Consider the following 11,276-nt stretch of genomic DNA (forward strand, 5'->3'; position numbering starts at 1 on the left):
GCATTCATGAAGGAACAGGATATTTCTAGAAGGACGTGGCGTGATACTAGTCACGTGACCTCGCTGACGCAACAGTATGAACAACTAGTAATAATTGAATCATTTAGTGTCGTATTAAGTGAATAAGGAGTGAACAATTTAGATCAGTGTTAGTAGTGAAAATTATCGCGTATGTTCAGTTGCTCGATCGATAAGCCGAGGAACTGTACAAATAAGCTAGGAGTAGTACCATTAGCGAGAAATTTCTGTTCAAACGTTATTTGTGAACTTAAGCCTACACTATGTATCAGAGTGAAAGTAACCTGTAGATACGTTACAAAAGTTTGTCTGTTTCAGTGCAAAGCTCTACAGTAGGCTAGATGCTCTCTATTCACCATGTGGAATAGAACTTGCAGATGTTACCGTTGCAAATCCATAAACCTGGTGCTGAGGGACTGTTGTAAAATAAATAAATTCGTTATTCTTACGAAGACTGGACTTGGCATTATTTTCACTAAATAATCCAAACAAACCCGCCATACGATAGAACACGTTACAACAACGAATTTTTATGTATTGCGATATGTAACAACATAATAAAAAATTTTAATTTACGTGAATTTAATAAAGCCGAAGAAATTAGAAGATTTGTTGTTGTTTCATTGGAGGAAAGATAAATAATGGGCTATTGCGCTCTGTCCACCATAGGGAATCGAACCTCGTATTTTAGCATTGTATGTCTGGGGAACCATTAGAAGAGAAAGAACTTACTTATTCAATAGTTTATTTACTTATTCACTTCTTTCTTTATTGATTATTGTTATTGTTTAGTTGGTAAAATTGATCAACTAGATATGAATAAATTATAACGAGGATAACGATTGAAATCAACCATTTTTTTTCATTTTGATCTCATTTTATTTTGCTACATCTTCCTTATTGTATTTTGCTTTGTTTCTCTAATCATGTACGAATTTCTCCGAAAGGGGACCAAAAGCCGCCTGGAGGAGTCACCTGTTTTAACCAGTTGCCTCACTTTACAGTAGTGCGTTAACTGTCAGTTAGTCAGTAGACACTAAAATGGCTTTACATAAAGGACGCTTAACGTTGTAATTTGTACTGTCGTGACTTCAGCAAAACGTGCGCATGCCAGGAATCACGAGCAGAGTTATATACTCTGTAGGCTACAACACAACATGACATATATGAACTTCAAAAGCAAAAAATAAAAAGATTTGTTACTCTTAATTTTGGTTTTATTTACTCTTCGGGGAATCTGCGAAATTACATCTAGTAGAGGAAATATTTCCACAGAAGACGAGACTGTCCTAAATATTGATACTACAATAACACCGGCGGTGTGTTAGTAGTATTTATTGTTGCGTTATTCAACACATTTTGAAATCCACTACATTTAACGATATACAATGTACAATCTCATAATTAGGCCTAATGGATTCAACTGATGTTTTCGTTTTTTTTTTATCAAAACATTCACTAATTTGTTATATTAAAATCAAACACGTTTGTAATTTACATGCTTAATAATTCTTGTGTTATCCAAACCGCGAGAGAAGCATTTATATTGAAAGATATTTTACCTAAATGTTTAGGTTTCTCTATTCCAGCAATCATCATATTATAAAGTAATCTTTGAACTTGAAGTAAGCTTGAGTTTGATTTATTTACATTCAATAATAGAAATATAAGATAAAGCAGAAAAATTAATAATAATAAAAAGTGATAATACCAATTTGTGGCTTGGTCTACATTCTTAATTGATTTTTCACACGTATTTTTTTTTATGGTGCTAGATCCTACCGCACTGAAACCTGACTGATTTGTTACTGTTACATCTCTGTTCGTTTGTTAATTTCCGGTATAAATTCTTTCCGAGGAACTTCAGCGATACAAGTCTTTTCTTAAATAAAACTAGTTTATTCTTTCTCGATACAACTTTGTAATACACAGAATTTTCATAGTCACTTTAACTTAACTACTTTTATAAACACACGCTACAATTCACAGCGATTCACACACTTTACTTACGGTGCCTATTGTTCGCTTGACTCAATTATCTATCTCTATATCTATCTATCTATGCAATTCTATCTTTTTCGCTGGCTTTATTTGCCGGGCTTATATACTAAAAAAGAGGGCGCCCGGAATAAAGTAGAGTTACCAGGGAAATTCACGATCCTTCGAGAAACTCCAGCGTGACTTCCGCTGTCGTAACACTACTTTCCCTCTGTACATTATAATGCTTCAGTCTATTCTTTGACTTCTACATTTTGGTGACTTTTTAGCAAGTGTCACTAAACGTTTATTCAATAATGATAACTCCACTAAAATGTTATCGAAAATTTAAGTTCCTACGACACCTCGGTATCAATTCTTATGCTATTGAAATGGCATTTTATAGTTAGTGGCTAATTAGGCCTACTAACAACCATTTAGATTAACACAAATTAAAGCTGAAAGAACAGTTATCCATTATTCAAATTATCGTGATAGGTGTCGTGAAAATTATTTGAATTACTATTAGTAATATATTGGCATTTTCTTTTCAAATGTGACAATTGAACATGTGCGTCGGAGCATGTCCGGCAGATCGGGCAACAGTCGGACCAACATTTCCTCACAATAACTGTAGCAATAACTTGCATTCACATATTGTTTCTAATCATAAATACGTAGACTAATGAAAGTATTTATGAATCAGTATAACAATGTGTACATGCTTATAGCTTTGGTGACTCTAAGTGCCAGGGAGCACCTATTTTTGTGAATCGTAAAGATGTGCTTGGAAATGATTAATTCAATCTCAGAGCACCTATTTTTCAAAGTTTTCCCAGGGAAGCATGACCCCAGAAAGCCCCAACACTCGCATGCTTTGCACACTATTCTGGGTTACCTGACCAATTCAAAAATGCTTCCTCCACCTTTCTTGAAATATTAAAGTTTTCATTGTGTATTAAAATGTTGACTGTTACAATAATATTACATAACATCGTTTTTCTAGAAGTGAAAGCAAAAAGAATAGAAATTGGGATAAACGAAATATTATATATATATAGTAGCTACTGGTTAAATATTAAGAAAGAAATTCTCCTTGAATAGCGTGTTGTCAAAATGAACTATTTCTTAGGCATGGCCAGTTGGTTAGGGAGCTCGACTTGCAATCTGCGGGTCGCGGATTCGAATACCCCTTCCCACAAAACATGCTCGCCCTTTCAACCGTGGGGACGTTATAATGTTACGGTCAATCCCACTATTCGTTGGTAAAAGAGTAGCCCAAGAGTTGGCGGTGGATGGTGTTGACTAGCTGCCTTCCCTCTGGTTTTGCACTGCCAAATTAGGGACGGTTAGCGCAGATAACCTTCGTGTGGCTTTGCGCAAAATTGAAAAAAAACAACAACAACCAAACTACTCTTTATCTTAAACTTTATAATTACACAAATTACGTAGGTCGAATATCGTGTACAAAAACTTAATTCCTGCTTACGATTAGCTTCGCGCCTAACAATAACTAAACTATTCTGTGTAGCAAGGATTCAACACACCAGAATTGCACTATATTAAAATATCTCTGAAACATGTAAAATGTTCTTATAATAAATAAAAATAAGAAAGAACTTAATGGAAAATAAACATATTCTGGAATATTGAATTAAAGTTTTGGGGCAGAATATATAGCATAATATTTGGGCAACGTTTCGGTCTCTGACTAAAGAGTGACTGTAACACAGAAACCGAAAAAAACGTTAATTCTTATACTCTTGGCACATGGCATAAGAAATTCAAATTTAACAACGTCCTGGTTGTATAAATGCACATTTGTAGCAACTTTTGTTAGATTTGGTGATGTTTATTTTTGTTCGATTCTTAAAGTGGATTTCAAGTAGTTGCAAATAGTGCGTTCAGGAATTCTGAAGGTTGTAAAACGTAGCAAATTTATTTAAAGAACCCAAACTTTATTTGTTTGTTTTTGAAATTCGCAGAAAGCTACTCGAGGGCTGGTCTTCCCTAATTTAGAAGTGATAGACTAGAGGGACGGGAGGTAGTCAACATCACCCACCGTCAACTGTTGAGATACAGTTTTACCAAAGTGGAATTGACCGTCACTTTATAACAATCCATGGCTTAACTGAAAGGGCGAGCATGTTTGGTGGGACGGGGATTCGACCCCGCGACTCTCATATTGCGAGTAGAGAGCTTTAACCACCGAGCGACGCCAGGTCCTTTGTTTGTTGTAAATTTATAAAATAACAACCAGACGATGCCAGGCCCCTTGTTTGTTGTACATTTATAAAATAACCACCAGGCGACGCCAGGCCCCTTGTTTGTTGTAAGCTTATAAAACTATTTAGCTCTTTAGGAATTCGTACTTTTCCTATGAAAATTTTCAGTGATTTTTATATGAAACTGTAGATTATGCCTCCATAGTAGCTCATGTTCTATCACTCATTTTGTGATGAATGGAAGTGCAACTTGATATTTCAACAGACCGAATGCATACCACTTAAATCAGACTTGTAAAGATATCTCCTGTTTCAGCATTATGTTTTATCAAAGATAAGAAAGTTTATTATTGGAGTGGTTTGTGTAAGTTGTTATCACTAGATTGAGAGATTCCTGCCATGCCACCAGAAATGTATGAGTTTCTATGAAACACATACATATTACGTTGATTCTAGCACAAATGTCAATAGATAGATAGTTCGCGTCCCATTTCGTTCTTCACTTTAGGTCTGTGGATGCGCTCTAAGAGCGATGGTCAAATCCTACTATTCAATCAGACAAGAGTTGGCGGTGGATGTTTTTGACTAGCTCCTCCATGCATTTTACTGGTCTAAAATCACGGAAGGCTTTGTGTAGCTTAGTGCAAAATTTTTTAAACAAACAAGATAGATAGATAGAACATTGACATCCCGATCATAACTTATAAATTGCTCTGTTTATGATAAGAAATAATTATTAACATTTAGTTTCTTAATTTATTTTCTTCAAGACATTGGAAAACAAAAAGTGGTGTAAAAAAAGAAAAGTAACATTAGAAACAGAAATACTTACATAAAATACAGCTAAGGAAGTCTTCAATCCTAAATCTATTTTAAGAGTAAGCAACGAACTACTTATTATCGAAAAACCGTGTGAGCCAGTCGACTAGCATCGTTTACGCTGAGCCAGCAGCCGATTCTATGTGAAGAGGTATTCAGCTCTTTCAATGAGTGATGACGTCATTTTTTTTTATTTTTTTTTACATTTGTAGGTTATTTGAATCATAGACTATAATTAGAATTTCAAGATCGAGCATAACCCAATTTAAAAAGCTCGTGTATTTAACATTAAAGACCACTCAAACTTCTAGGTTTTAACGGAACCACTGCTTTGAAAAAGAGGGATGAATCAATGCAATCAAACCGAGAAACTCCTGGAAACGGCTTCAGCAGCTCTCACTCTTGCTCAACGTTATTCTCACTGAATGACTAAGGTAAAAGAACCATCATTTTCATATTTTCGTTTACATGAATATTTATTATGAAAACAAAGATTATGAAATAATGAAATGCATTAACATGGTATTATCTCAAATTAAAACTGTAAGTACTGTTTCCAAACCTTACCTGGAACTTTTTTGGTGCGTTGAATAGTCTTACTCCAACTCCGCGAATGAATGAGCCAGATTTGTTTGAGAAAGATATCTTTCATGACCACTAGATGGCGTATTGGCAAAATAATTTTTTTATTCTTTCTGCTCATTCGGCAGATAACGCCAGGAAGGGTCTGAAGTTGAATAAATAGAATACAAGTAGTAAGGGTGTTTACCTAGCTATCATCAGCATTACATAAAGTGTGAAAAAAATGTTCTATTATCTAATACATTGTATATCTCAATAGGTAGGACTAAGCTTTTGTTAAAAGTTATCAATAAAAATACAAGGAAATGAACTGTAAACATAATATTAAAAATTGAAATCAAAGTTTCCTTCAATTCGAAAAAAAACATAACCTGTTTTCTTGCTTCTATTAAGATAATTTAATCTGTGTAATAAAAACTCTAGTTTGATCAACAGATTCCTTTGAACCGTTGATAGAAGTGCTAAGAAGAAAACTTCCAGGATTTTCAATAATACCGGACTAAATGGCAATCTTTCTGTAGTTACGTTGATAATTGGTTTTTAGTATTCTATTCTAATGAAGGCTAAATAAATACTCGTGCACATTTTAAGGAATATTCCTAATATAAAAAAAACAGTATTTTTCGGCACCGTTTAGTGTGTATAAGTGTTAACTGTTAAAATTGTAATTTGTTGTTGTTTTTGGGTGTTAAACTATAATTCCTTATATTTATTATTATTTATAATACGTAATACTAAACAGTTATTATTCTATATTTTTCATCGTTTTGTTTCATTTAAATCTGTTCTTAAAAGAGCATCAAGATAAAGTGATTTTTTAGACACACGCATGTATTATTTAAAGGACATACTTTACAAACTTCTATGAATCGAACTGAGATTACGTTATGGCGCTTGCTGGGACGGGCCAGAGCAATTCAACATCAGACACAATAGCACATTGTAAAACGCCCCCAGTGGCACAGCGGTATGTCTACGGAGTTGCAACGCTAGAATCCGGGTTTCGATACCCGTGGTGGGTTAAATATATGACTTGTTTAGCATAGTTATTTCTATGCTGACAATTAGAAGAACATTTCGATGTGTTAAATAGGTTTGATTGTTTCTTTGAAGTTAAGCGCAAAGCTACACAATGGGCTATCTGTGCCAACCACGGGTATCGAAACCCGGATTCTAGCGTTGTAAATCCGCAGAAATACCTCTGTGCCACTGAGGGGGAGGCAGAATGATAATTGTCTTCGTTTCTAACAAATGCCGTTAGTGTTTTATAATGCTTGAATATCTTATAAGATTTTATTTGTATTTACAACAGTTGATATATTGAATCCTTATTTGATTTTCTGTAATTTCAGCGAAACTTTCCATCCACAAAAGAAGAGATTTTTGCTTACCTAATTATGGTAGTATTTTTTTTTTTTTTGCAATCTACTAATTTGTGTGTGTTTATTATACACGTTTATAGAAACAGGGCAGCTGTTTTAAAATATGTATACACTGCATTAAAACAATAAATCGAGAAATATCTTGATCTCACGTATAAAGTCATTAACATACTTTAACTGAATAATTATATAATATAAAAACCTTGTATTTTGTTAAATTTGATTTGATGAAAAAATGTTCAATAGTCGTTAAAGAGAAATATAATTCAGAATAATTCTTACTTCTCGTTCCCAATATACGCTCCCCCTACTGGTGGGTTAACAGTAAGTTTGCGAAACTAAATCGCTAAAATCCGGGGTTCGAATCCCTGTAAAGAACAGAGCGCAGATAACCTATTGTGTAGCTCCCTGGAGCTCAGTGGTAAGTCAGTGGGCTAAAAACACTACAAATCGAGCTTCGATACTCGCGGTAGGCAGAGCTCAAATAGCCCAATCTGTAGCTTTCTGCTTTAGAACAAACAAACACACACACTGTGTAGCTATACGCTAAAACAAACTCATCTGTTGAGATATGTAAGAACAGTGAACCCAAAGTTCTCGTTACAAACACTATTATTACGAGTTTGAACCGTACATATACACACATGTCAACTGAGGTTTCTACTCCAACAGACACCATAAAGCTGAATGAAGAGCCGTTTTTTTTTAGTTATACCAACTTCCTACTTTGACCCATGACCTTTCAACTACATCCCGTAAGACACTCGTGCAGCCAATAACCGTCTATTAATTAATCACACGATACACTGTGGAAAGACAGTAAGAGCTGGGTGTTAAAAATGGGTAACAGAAAGCACCCCTACTGCCACTACTTTGGCTGCTACCTGGGGTGATGGTTTGGAATAAGGGGCATGTTAATGGGGGTTCACAACCCCCTCTACCCCCATTATTGCTGTTATTGAGCAGTTGTTATCTTTGACGTAAGTTAACGTTAACTACATTCATAGATGGTGCCACGTCCTTACACCGAAAAAACTAAACTTAATTAGATTTTCTCTAACACAACAAGGTGAGATAAAGTTGTACGATATTCACTGTTCAGTTTCACTCATTACGTAACTAAGTTGGTAATACTATTGCTTTAAGAAGATATACATTTTGTGTTATTTTAAGTCTCAATAAACCATTCAAATAAACCCACCCTTCAACACAATTAATGATTTATTCTTTGCAAATTTTGAACTGTTAACTCAACAGAAATGAAGTACTTATACACGAAATGTTGGTGAATAAAAAAACACATCTTATTAACATAGATCACAAATCATAAGGACCTGTTTCAAGAGTACTTATACACAACAACAATTGGTTGGTTTTTCCTTTTAATCTTAGCTTTAAACCAATGTAAGTCTTGCAGTTATTTTGCGTAGTTTTGACCGTATCATATAAGATCAGTTCTTGTACTGACAAAAAAAGCACACACGATAGTTGGAGTCTAATACACGTGTAGACGTTCTTGTTAAAGGCTATGTTTCAAAAGGTTCTTTGTCGTACTTCCCGAAACAACGTTTTTATAGAAGGAAAATACAATGTTAAATAGAATAAAGGCACTGATTAAACGTATACACCGCCCACTAGAATGTAATAGTTGAAACTAAGATATTAACGGTTGAACTGCCATTGTCTTCTTTAATGATTCTAACTTTTCTGAAGATAACATTCTGGTATCATTATCAGTACATATACAAAACGTTAAATCAACAAATCTGAAAGAAGAAAAAAAAACTACCTCAAAATCATATTTAAACAAAACCTGTGTGTATAGGGCGTTATAAAAATCTTTTATAGGGCGTTATTATAGCATGAAAAAAAATCCTTCATATGGCATTATTATAGCGGGAAAAAATCCTTCATATGGCATTATTATAGCGTAAAAAATCCTTCATAGGGCATTATTATAGCGTAAAAAATCCTTCATGGGGCATTATTATAGCGTGAAAAAATCCTTCATAGGGCATTATTATAGCGTGAAAAAAATTCTTCATAGGGCATTATTATAGCGTGAAAAAAATCCTTCATAGGGCATTATTACAGCGTGAAAAAAATCCTTCATCTGCATGAGTAACAAGAACATTTGTTTGTTTGTTGTTGTTGTTAAGCGCAAAGCCACACAATGGGCTATCTGTGCTATGCACACCATGGGTATATGATAAGGGAAAACGTGAATTGCTCTAATTTTTGATTGAATGGAACATTGTGATCAAATAGTCTGAATTTATATTTATATTTTTATGTGAAACTCCAAAAAGAACCACCTGTTCATTCAAACTCCAAAAAGAACTTTTATGAATAATTGTGTAAGATTTGATATATATTCATTTCGCAAGTTCGGGATATGAATAAGATTTAGTTTTAAACAGTACATATTATTAGTATAATAGTTATTATTCTTATATATCGACATTCTTGATATTTTCAATAGAAAGAAGACTGAGATCAAATGTCACATTATTTTACCAAAAGAAATAAAAATAGAAACAATCACAAAATATAATGTACAACTAAATCCCCCCCCCCACCTGTTCCGAGATAGTACTTAGGAAATAGTGCTGGAATCCGGTTTCAATGACACAAGCGCAATCAGAAGGTTACCATCTCTCCCTAGACATGATGGCATAACCCCAAACTACCGGCTGGTGCCCATAAGACAGTTGGATGGACTTAATCAATTGGGGGAAAATTGTCGTACTTAAAGATACAATAATAGGTCGCGATCAAGCAACCTTCTGATTAACAGTTCAAAGCACCAGCCACCAGAAGGTGTTGCTCACTTCCGAAATAAAAGATTTATATAAATATATTAGTTTGTGAGCTTTATAGTTTTTGAAGATTCGGATAATTCTATAAACCAGTAAATAAATTGCAGTAATAATATTATGAATGGTATGGTTTAGTTTGTTTGTTTTGAATTTCACGCAGAGCTTCACGAAGGCTATCTGCGCTAGCCGTCCCTAATTTAGCAGTGTAAGACTAGAAGGAAGGCAGCTAGTCATCACCACCCACTGCCAACTCTTGGGCTACTCTTTTACCAACGAATAGTGGGATGGCAGTCACATTATAACACCCCTACGGCTGAAAGGGCGAGCATGTTTGGTGTGACGGGGATTCGAACCCGTGACTCTCAGATTGGGAGTCGAGCCCCCTAACCACCTGGCCATGCCGGGCCGCACCATTTAATAGAAGCACATGTCACGTCGGTAGCTACATCTGTGGAAACATATGAGCAGATCTGGGAAACAACCACCTGGCCATGCCGGGCCAGGTATGGTTTAACACTCTTAAGTCTTCCAATAATTCTGTCCATAATAATTTATAACAACTGTAGCTAGGGGGTCCACAATTAAAAGCGCGAAGTGAAACACCAAACTTCAGCAGTTTCCAAGAACGTAACCAGGATGTTTATGGTTATATTTCTTATTAGGTCTTCAAGTAATTAATGTCGCTTTTTTCTTTTAAATGAAAAAATCCAAATAACTTATATATAAAAACAATTTTTTTATTAAATGAAATAGTCTCCATTCTTATCTTACAATCAGGTTGTTAATGCCTTGATTAAAGAAGCCTGGTTTTGAAGAAAAAAACATGTCGTCGATGTCCTCTTTAACACCTTTTAAATTTGCAAACGATTTCCCATTAAGATGGTGTTGCAGCGAACGCAAAAGATGGTACTCTGATGGTCCCATATCTGGAGGATATGGTGGATGAGGGAGAACTTCCCAACCCAACTCCATAATCTTGCGTTGCGTCAAACGTGCCACATGTGGACATGCATTGTCGTGGAGTAGAACACCTTTTCGATTGACGAGTGAAGGGCGTTTCTGATGAAAGGCTTGATTTAAACGTTCCAGTTGTTGACTATAGATCTCTGGATTGCCAGTTCGCTGTGGATTGAGGAGTTCGAAATGAATTACTCCTTTGATGTTCCACCAAATGCAAAGCATAACTTTCTGCGGATGGAGTCCAGGTTTGGGGGTCAGAAGTGGTTTTGTCTAGAACTGAGCCATTGTTTTTGGCGTTTAATATTCGCATAGATAATCCATTTTTCATCACCCGTGAAAATTCTGTCCAAAAATGGTTCACGCACATTACGTGCCACAAGAGAAGGAGCAACGTATACACGTTGGAAACGATGATCATCGGAGAGTTCGTGAGGCACCCAAACATCTTCTTTAAAGAGTTTTCCCATATTCCTTAGATGTTTACGTATTGTTTC

At 35.2% G+C, this 11,276-nt stretch overlaps 1 protein-coding gene across 3 annotated transcripts in view; it reads right to left on the reverse strand.

Annotated features, from left to right (window-relative positions):
* Positions 1-5,658, reverse strand: part of LOC106475662 (TPPP family protein CG45057-like) — a 15,051-nt gene extending 9,393 nt beyond the window's left edge. The window contains exon 1 of one of the 3 annotated variants that reach the window (XM_022379719.1): positions 5,607-5,658. The gene's annotated coding sequence lies outside the window, so the exon portion shown is untranslated. Of the gene's footprint in view, positions 1-5,052; positions 5,073-5,606 lie in introns of those variants that run through there. The other 2 variants (XM_013936340.2, XM_013936341.2) reach the window with 2 other exon arrangements.
* Between the last annotated feature and the right edge of the window lie 5,618 nt (positions 5,659-11,276).

Source organism: Limulus polyphemus, unplaced genomic scaffold, assembly GCF_000517525.1.
Source record: "Limulus polyphemus unplaced genomic scaffold, Limulus_polyphemus-2.1.2 Scaffold8949, whole genome shotgun sequence".
NCBI classification, from domain to species: domain Eukaryota; kingdom Metazoa; phylum Arthropoda; class Merostomata; order Xiphosura; family Limulidae; genus Limulus; species Limulus polyphemus.